The following is a 9,215-nucleotide window of genomic DNA, read 5'->3' as shown; positions in this document are numbered from 1 at the left end:
TTGGAAGTAATGTCTGTTTTGATAGCGAGCAAGTTTGTTTTATTGGAAGTAATGTCTGTTTTGATAGCGAGCAAGTTTGTTTTATGGGAAGTTCGGATTTCATTTTATAATCTCTGTAGTTATCTTAAAGAAATTTTGAGTTTTGTTTGAGTTTTATTAGTGAAGTTAATTGTTTATTTTAGTTTTGTAGACCGTTAACATATATTATGGATTTATGGTGCAAATTTAGGGTGTAAAGGGTGCAAACGTTGCTGTAAACGATTTTATTTTCAATCTCTTTTTTCTTTTTTTTCTTTTAGCTGAATGGGCAATTTCATGTATTTGAAGTAACAGCACTGTGAAGAGACGTTCAATATGTTTGTGTGGTAACACCACTTTGAAGAAGCCTTCAATGCGTTTGTGTAGTAACAGCACTGTGAAGAAACTTTCAATGTATTTGTGTACTAACAGCACCGTGAAGAAGCCTTCAATGTGTTTGTGTAGTAACAGCACTTTAAAGAGCCTTCAATGTGTTTGTGTAGTAATAGCACTTTGAAGAAGCCTTCAACGTGTTTGTGTAGTAACAGCACTGTGAAGAAACTTTCAGTGTATTTGTGTAATAACAGCACCGTGAAGAAGCCTTCAATGTGTTTGTGTAGTAACAACACTTTAAAGAGTTACTTACACATAGTTGTCCCAAATTTTGTACTGATAGAATAGAGGGAAGGTAGTCAGTCAATAGCATCCACCAAAAACTCTTGATCTACTCCTTTTTTGGCCGAATAATGGGATTTGACTGTCATTCTATTGGCGCATCCACAACTCCAAATTTTGGAGCACGTGTTTGCAACAACGGGATTCGAGCCATGAATCCTCGGATTCCCACTCCGAGCATGTTTCCTTTTTGTTCGATATTCTTTAACTGTTTTTCTCTTTCATTATATGAGATATCAAAGTTTGTATTCCCGTTGATTTTGTTATTACCATTTGTGAAAGTTCTGTTTATTCCTTTTTATAGTTATTACTCCAAAATGAATTTGCGCATTATACTTTTAACAATTGATATATTTCTTGTTCCTTTTATGATGCATACCTCAAGCTGAACAGTTTATTAGCCAATAATTAAACACACTACAAATGTACGAGTTTGTTAAGTACAAATGACAAGAGAAAATCTCTGAAAGTCTATTTAAAGTTTACTTGTTATTAAACCTAATATTTAATATTAAAGTTTACTCACGTTAAAAAACAAAGACTGGAAAATTTTAAATGCCCTTTTATCACTAATCTTACTTTAAACTATTGTTTCTTTACTCCTTAAAGAATATTTTTTCCAAACGCCATCTATTGACTTTTTGGCCTAAAACACAATTCCAAACCTTTTGGTAAATGCTATTTATCCTGCTGTTGTTTTATTCGGCGATCTCTGTTGTTCCGTGGATAAACAAAAAGTCATTTTATGTGGTCTTTCGGTGGTCAGTGGTAAGTTACGGACTTGCAACGCTGAAAATTCAGGATTAGATTCGTCATGGTGGACGAAGTACAGGCCCCCCAGTGGCACAGCGGTATGTCTGCGGACTTACAACGCTAGAATCCGGGGTTCGATACCCTTGGTGGGCAGAGCACAGATAGCCCTTGTGTAGCTTTGTGCATAATTAAAAACAACAAAACAACAACGAAGTACATTGAGTAGCTTTGGGCTAAAAGATTTTGTGTCTATAGTTCGTTTTCATTTTAATGTAGGCCGCAATTATTTTTTGTCACTCTGAGAAACGACCGATAGAAAAAGCATTAGAGACCTACAGATGGAATGACTTTTGATTTTGACTTTATAATTCATTTCTTTGATTTATTTGATATGAGAATCAGTAACTGAAGTTGTAGCGCAAATATTATTTTCAAAAGTCAGCACTAATAACACAGCAGATAATTTGACATACATTGGATTAACGACATATTCAGTTAGTCATATAGTGCCACATTATTTTATTGGGTTTATTTAAACATTTCCTTTAGACATTTAAAAGTACTGTCACTAGATGGCAGCAGGTAAAAGAATCACTTTGAATTTGTGGTAAGATGCGTATGTAAGGCATTTTCTTCACAAGATGTTTAAATATTTTGTTGTATGATGCTCGTATTAAAAAATATATCATATATTTAGCTTTTTATAATTCTATGGTTTAAACATACTTTGTTTCACTTTTTGAGCATGACCAATCTCCTACTTATGATATTTTTTATAATCTTTTTCAAGCCGAATATGAAACCATCAATAAATGTATTCAGTATTAAGTTATGCACAAGGCTACACTAATAGTTATTTCCGGTCTGCCTGTCTCAGTTATCGAAACCTGATTTTTGCGTTACAAGCCCTGAAGCTTACTCTAAACCACCAGAAGGCTATATTCAGTAAACAACTTTCCTATGAAATTTCTATCTACGATGTATTCAAGAATATTTTAATAATCTCACCACTTTAAACTAAGAAGTGAAAATTACTGAAAATCTTTTAACTACACGACAGTTTACTTTGAAAGTATTCAGTTAAAACGTTTTACAAATTTTAACAACAAAATCTTAATTCATGATCCGAGTGTGTAATTTTTATAATCAAAAGAGCACAAAGTATTCAGTTAAAAAGTTTTACTAATTTTAACAACAAAATCTTAATTCATGATCCGAGTGTGTAATTTTTATAAACAAAAGAGCACAAAGTATTCAGTTAAAAAGTTTTACTAACTTTAACAACAAAATCTTAATTCATGATCCGAGTGTGTAATTTTTATAATCAAAAGAGCACAAAAAATCATACTTTACTCAAAATGTCTTTCAGTTCATTAATTAGACTAAATACTCTGTTCGATCATCAAATAAATTTATGAATAACAGTCTCAGAAATAATTTGTATATATTAGTTATTGGATATCATAAACAATTTTAGAATGAATTAGGGGAAAAGTATGCTGAGTTAATCCAATCGTTTTTCAACTTTCGGGATATAAAATATGTTTAAATGTTTTCTATTTATTCGTTCAATTAAAGTGCAATTAATAAAATTATAGTTTCATAATTACTAGTCAGGTAAACTGTGAAGGAACGTCAAAGCATACAGTTGTGTTTACTTTTACGTGTAATTTCAGTTGTTTGTAACTACAAGTCAGGTAAACGGTGAAGGAAAGTGAAAACACGCACTTGTGTTTACTTTCTGCGTGTGAGTTTTTAGTTGTTGCGTGAAATAGTAAAAAAGAGAACAATTAAGTATATAATGCTTAATAATCCATAGATGGTTTAAAAAATATTGCGAGTCGCATATAAAACACCTTGGAAAACAACAAAGATGTAATTGAAACCAATGATAACTACAGTATCTTCGAGTACTAAAATAGTGTTTATAGTTAAAATTTAGTTATTCTCAAACTACAAAAATAATACACTGCTATAAATTCCATCCATATATAGGAGTATGTTGACGTAGTAATGGTTTATTTAGTAGTTGGAACATTAAATACATCATGAGCATATTAATGATATATGTAGTCCGTGTTTTAACATTGAAAAGACCAACACATATTAATTATGTACGTTGTCTACTTTTAAAAGTAGACAACGTACATAATTAATATGTTTATGGTAAGATACAATAAAACATAACAGTAATACAGTAAAGACAAAGGGATGGAAATATTTTTGCATGATTGTCTAAATTCCAAGGAATATCTTATATCCAGTTCTCATTAATGTGAGTTAATGTATAAAAGATGTCTTTAAAACGTTAATGGACTGTTCACCTATTGTTAAAGGATTGTACATTAGAGACGATACTAATTTAAATTTTATAAAAAGATGACAATAACATCGGGCCCTGCATGCCCAGGTGGTTAAGGCACTCGACTCGCAATCTGAGGGTCGCGGGTTCGAATCCCCATCACACCAAGCATGCTCGCCCTTTCAGCCGTGGGAGCGTTATAATGTGACGGTCAATCCCACTATTCGTTGGTAAAAGAGTAGCCCAAAAGTTGGATGTGGTTGGTGATGACTAGCTGCCTAGTCTGACACTGCCTTCTCTCTAGTCTTACACTGCTAAATTAGGGACGGCTAGCGCAGATAGCCCTCGTGTAGCTTTGCGCGAAATTCAAAAAACAAACAATAACATCGAAACGACCCAAAGATTAAGATTTCTTCTGAAATCTTCAAAACGTAGTTGTTAGCCTGGGGTCGTGAAACGAAGAAATAAAAAGTAAAAACACACACACACACACAATAACCTCATAAAGGTTTTGGAGGCTGTGGGTTATTTGATCTTAACCTGCATGTTGACCATCTCAATAGATTGTGTCAAAATGTTCTTGAAGTAAGAGACTAACCAAGCGAACGCCAGTAGAGACTAGGGTACAATAAATTCCGAACTTTGCATTGAATTCTTATAATCATTTTGGCTTTAATTACTAATTAGAGATAGAATTAAAATTTATTGTGTACCAAAAGATTTTTAAAGTCTAATGCACACTTAAACTAGGTAGAAAAAAAACATGGTTTCAGCGTTTATAAAAACATAGGATTTTTCTTACATATAACAATTGCCAGTGTGACCCTGTTGGTGCGAAATCCGTAAGTGAAACATGGACATTGCGAACGTAATGCTTACCCAGGAATTCGGTAAATAACCTTTGTGGTCACTACTTCAATTTCTTAAACAGTAGAAAGAATTTGTTGAATTATTTAAAAGTGAAATTCAGCTTAAAAATTAATTTATATAAAACGTATTGTAGTAGTCCCGTATAAAACTGTGTCAGTAATTATACAAGAATAGCTGAAAATTACACGGTAATATTTTATAAATCCGAGGAAATTTCAGGAAATTTGCAATTATTATTACCGAACATCCTTCTCGGAGTATGGTCCTCTCTGCACACAAATAATTCTTGAGGCCATTTGGTTGAATTGTTGCCCAAGTTTCCTTTGCTTTCCAACAGATACTTAATTTTGTTCCTATCTTATAGTGTCTCATTAGACTCAAATATCGTGTTATTTTTAAACTTATCAGTGTAACTGTGTGCTCTAATATTTTTTATATCTAAACAGGAAGCTATCGAAGTGAAGTCGTACTACTTTGTCATATTCACATCTTTTTCCGATATAAAGATCCATATTCAATATGCATAAACGTATAAAAGGGTTAATTAGTTTATAAATAATAATAACTTCAGATCAGAATAAATTATTTAACTTGCAGCTGAATTAAAAATCAAACTGGTCGCCAGTGTAGCTAATTAAATAAACTTTCCTTTCGTATAGACTTATAAAGATTATAGTGGAGTGTTTCATGAGTTGAGTACTCCCGTTGTTAACGATAATATATCACGAGCTTATGAGATTTAGGCCTGTCTAATGAAACAAAACAATCTTTATAATGAAAGTATAATGCTAAAATTAAAAATAAAAGGTAATAAAACTAGATATACTAAACATTGTAACCAATACTATTCATGAAAGTAACTACAAAGAAATAATATAGTCTCGCTTACCTACCGAACATAAAAATATTAGCATTTAGCCTTCCATAGTACTAAATATCTCCTCATCAAACATCCACAATTGTAAAGATAACCTGATACCAAGTTCCAGCCACCTGGCCACGCCACTCCCTTATATGCGATATATGATATACAGCAATTAGTTTGAATGGTCACTGGAACAGCAACATTCATTTTTTATGCTCTGCAGCTAACGCATTGCGAGACAGAAAATAATTATATGTTTCAGATGATATACAAATACGATTTAGACACATATACACAAAAGAAAAACAACAACAAAAAACATGACCACAGTTGATTTGTACACTTGTTGATACCAAAATTTAAAAAAAAAATCACTATTTTATAACAATTATATGTTTCCAACTAGATCAGTACAGGCGCCTAAAAATCGACAATTAGGCCTTAAGTTTAGATACATTCCTACAGAAAGAACGAGTTTACCAGCTCGAAGAATAAAATATTACATTATTTCCGTTATTGGTAGTAGATCCGACACTTTTTGAATACGTTAGAGGAGAATAAAGAAATAGTTGATACCATTATGGAAGAAAAAATAAATGTAATAGTGACAAACGAAGACGGTTGATTTTCACACTTCTTGATACCATAATTTCCAAAATTCTTTATTTTACAACGCTGCTTTATCCAAAGATTGATAAAGAAAAAAAAATCTCAAGATCTTAATCAAAGATGGCGATTATCCACAAAGACAAAGTGTTTGTACAAAAAATATTGTGTACGGATATATATTTCCATTATAGTCATTCCATATTTTTTCATTTCCTAACTTCATATCTAAATACAACTCTATATTCTTCTTCACAAAATTTTGTTTAATTCATGTCCAACTACATAAAACAACAACAGCATTACTGAAAGGATTTATCTATTTAAAACATATACTATTCTCATATATATATATATATATCCTCATATATCATATATATATATATATTCCACTTAATATTGCTGCATATTTGAAAAATATCTTTGTACTTTGGTTCATATGGCATATGTTACTTCTCTGTTCGTTTGTTAATTTTCCGTAAAAATTCTTTCCGAAGAAACTTTAGCGATACAAGTCCTTTCTTAAATAAACTAGTTTATTCTTTCTCAATACAACTTTGCAATACACTTAATTTCCACAGTCAGTTTAACTTAAACAAACGCTATAATTCACAACGAACGATTCACGCACTACCGCGATTGACTCAATTGTCCGTCTCTATCCCTGTCTGCAATTCAATTTCATTGTTGCCGTCACTTCTTGGCGATCTTATATATTATAAAAGCGTACATCTCATCTCTTCGTGAATCTTCTAGAAACTCATCACGTGTTACCATCGTCACGTGACTTCCGCTGTCGTAACACATAGAACACGCTTGGTATGAGGGAGGTCGGGGATTCAACCACGTATATTTTTTTTTCCTTATTCTGTATTTTTCTTAGTAGTCAAACAACTTTAGTATGCGAAGCATGAGTTTATTCCCTAGTGGAATATGTCAACGACTCTGTGCGTCATCTACTCCCTTAATTATGACTTTAAGACTTAAGCGTGAGTTATCATTACTTACTCTTATCCAGTTATTCAACTAGAACCCTATAAGACGTAGATCATCATCGCTGCTTAATGGGTATAGTTTCTTTTGTGTTCTTCTGTACTTGTGTTTTCATTTGTAATTTGTAGCTATCTTCCAGCTTCGTCTTCATTTTTCACTTAATGGTTTTTATACTGCAACTGTTTATTTAATACCTTTAAATTGGTGATACTGTCTAAATATTAAACAGTTTTATTTGAATTCCTAGATAAAAGTGTATTTTGCAAGAAAACAAAGAGACAAATACGTAATTAATTTTAAATAAAAAACTAATGAACATCTTTCGATTCAGCCTAGGAGTAATAATTCTTCAAAACCGGTCTAACCCAGTGAATTGTGTTTTTTTTAAGTACATTAATTAGCATACATATCACCATATATTCTTATTATTTTTTAACTTGTTTTAATATATTTGTATGAAATGAATAAATCGTTTTTCAATGTCAATGGTTTATAACAAACAGAAACGTTTCTAACGTTGATACTCTACTCGACTCAAACTAGAGCCACATAATAAACACAATCATTACTGGTATCACAAAAAGCTGTTGCTATGAGAGATGTAGTTGTCACGATGTTATAAGAAACGTATTTCACACTAAAAATAAAGTACATGGAAGACAGCCTTTCTTCCTTCTCTCAGACCCTAATAAGGAACAATCAGGAAGACGTTCCTTATTTACTCTACAGACAGGAAGAAAGAGGAATCAGGAAGACGCTCCTTTTTTCCCTCTTTAACCCGAAAAAAGAATAACAAGGAAGACAAAAATTCATCCTTCTGACTCACAGAAGGAAGAACCAAAAAAAATACTGCTTGTTTTCTCTCTGATCCGAAGAAGAAAGAGCCAGGAAGAAACCCCTTCTTTCTCTCAGAATCACAGAAGGGAGAACCAGGAAGATAACCCTTCTTTCTCTCAAACCTCAAGAAGGAAGAACCGTATTATTACATTTAGATGTGAAAATATCTTGTATCTATGGGCTTTCGTAGAGTTTAACCCTCTTTAAAAGGTTTCATCTAACAAGCGCTAGATGGCTCAACGGTCGAGGGCAAATAACTTTATTGACATACCATTCCATCAGACGAAGCATTTCTCCTCAAAGCTGTAGTATCAAAACCTTGAACGTTGACTTTGAAAGAGGAGGAAGGACTGGCGGCTGAGTGCTAACTTTAAACAATGTAAATATTCTCCATGAAGACGCCATCAAAACATCTTTACTTCAAAAGTAGGTTGTTAATCTATATTTTAATTAATCATTGTTTGTTTTAAGCTATTACAACATGACCTGCTTGCGAGGTCTGGTGTTGCAAGCTAATTTTGCATTGCTAGAGACCTGCAAGTGAAGTTTGTGTAGTATTGACCGTTGTAACTTATGCGGCAACAAAGACTAACCTTGAATGGTGAATTAGTGCACAGAGGTTGGTGGACTGCAGTATAAACATGTTACCCCTCTCTACGATCGAGTATAGACACAGTGATTTATAGAATAGCGGGTCATCTTAGAGAATTTGAGTCCTCACTGGGTGAAAACGTTTACTTTTTGTACTTCCGGGTCAATAAATTTGAACTAATAACTAAATTACTGAGACAATGTTTTTAAAACTTGATTTGTTTATCGCCTAAAAAGTTCATAAACAAGAGAATCCACGGGGTAATGCTTACTCGTATACAGAATGAAGCTTTAGCTAAATGGATTATTCTGGCACTCAAACTCGTATGTTGCTTGCATTTTGTAGACCTTTTTTGTTGCTGTTAGGAAAACTTAACTACGTATTTGGAAACCAGAATGGTTGACGTGATAAGTAGTTAACAAAACGACTAAATTTACACAATTAGGGGGAGAGAGTAAACTGAGAAATATTTAGTTAGTGTAATGGTTGAAATTATTGTGGAAACCATATGACATAGTATTGGCAAACAAGATCAATTATTAAAGAATGCCACAAATAACTATAGTAGACAACATGATTCACTTATAATATGGAATAACAGGTACACTTATTGAAATAATGAAATTAGTAATTTTCACTCCACCTCTGGTGTTTGAGTAAATCTGTTAATAAATTTATTTGCAACATATGCTTGAAATGCCCCA

General features: G+C 32.6%; 1 protein-coding gene across 2 annotated transcripts in view; it reads left to right on the top strand.

Moving 5' to 3' along the window:
- The first annotated feature begins 8,199 nt into the window (after positions 1-8,199).
- The window catches only part of LOC106474068 (ecotropic viral integration site 5 ortholog-like), a 102,684-nt gene continuing 101,668 nt past the window's right edge, over positions 8,200-9,215 (top strand). For both annotated transcript variants that reach the window (XM_022379361.1, XM_013934756.2), the window contains exon 1: positions 8,200-8,345. The gene's annotated coding sequence lies outside the window, so the exon portion shown is untranslated. The remainder of the gene's footprint in view (positions 8,346-9,215) is intronic.

The sequence above is a fragment of the Limulus polyphemus genome, unplaced genomic scaffold, assembly GCF_000517525.1.
Source record: "Limulus polyphemus unplaced genomic scaffold, Limulus_polyphemus-2.1.2 Scaffold135, whole genome shotgun sequence".
In the NCBI taxonomy this organism is placed as follows: domain Eukaryota; kingdom Metazoa; phylum Arthropoda; class Merostomata; order Xiphosura; family Limulidae; genus Limulus; species Limulus polyphemus.
The sequence above is the reverse complement of the archived record's forward strand: the minus strand, read 5'-3'. Positions and strand labels throughout refer to the sequence as shown.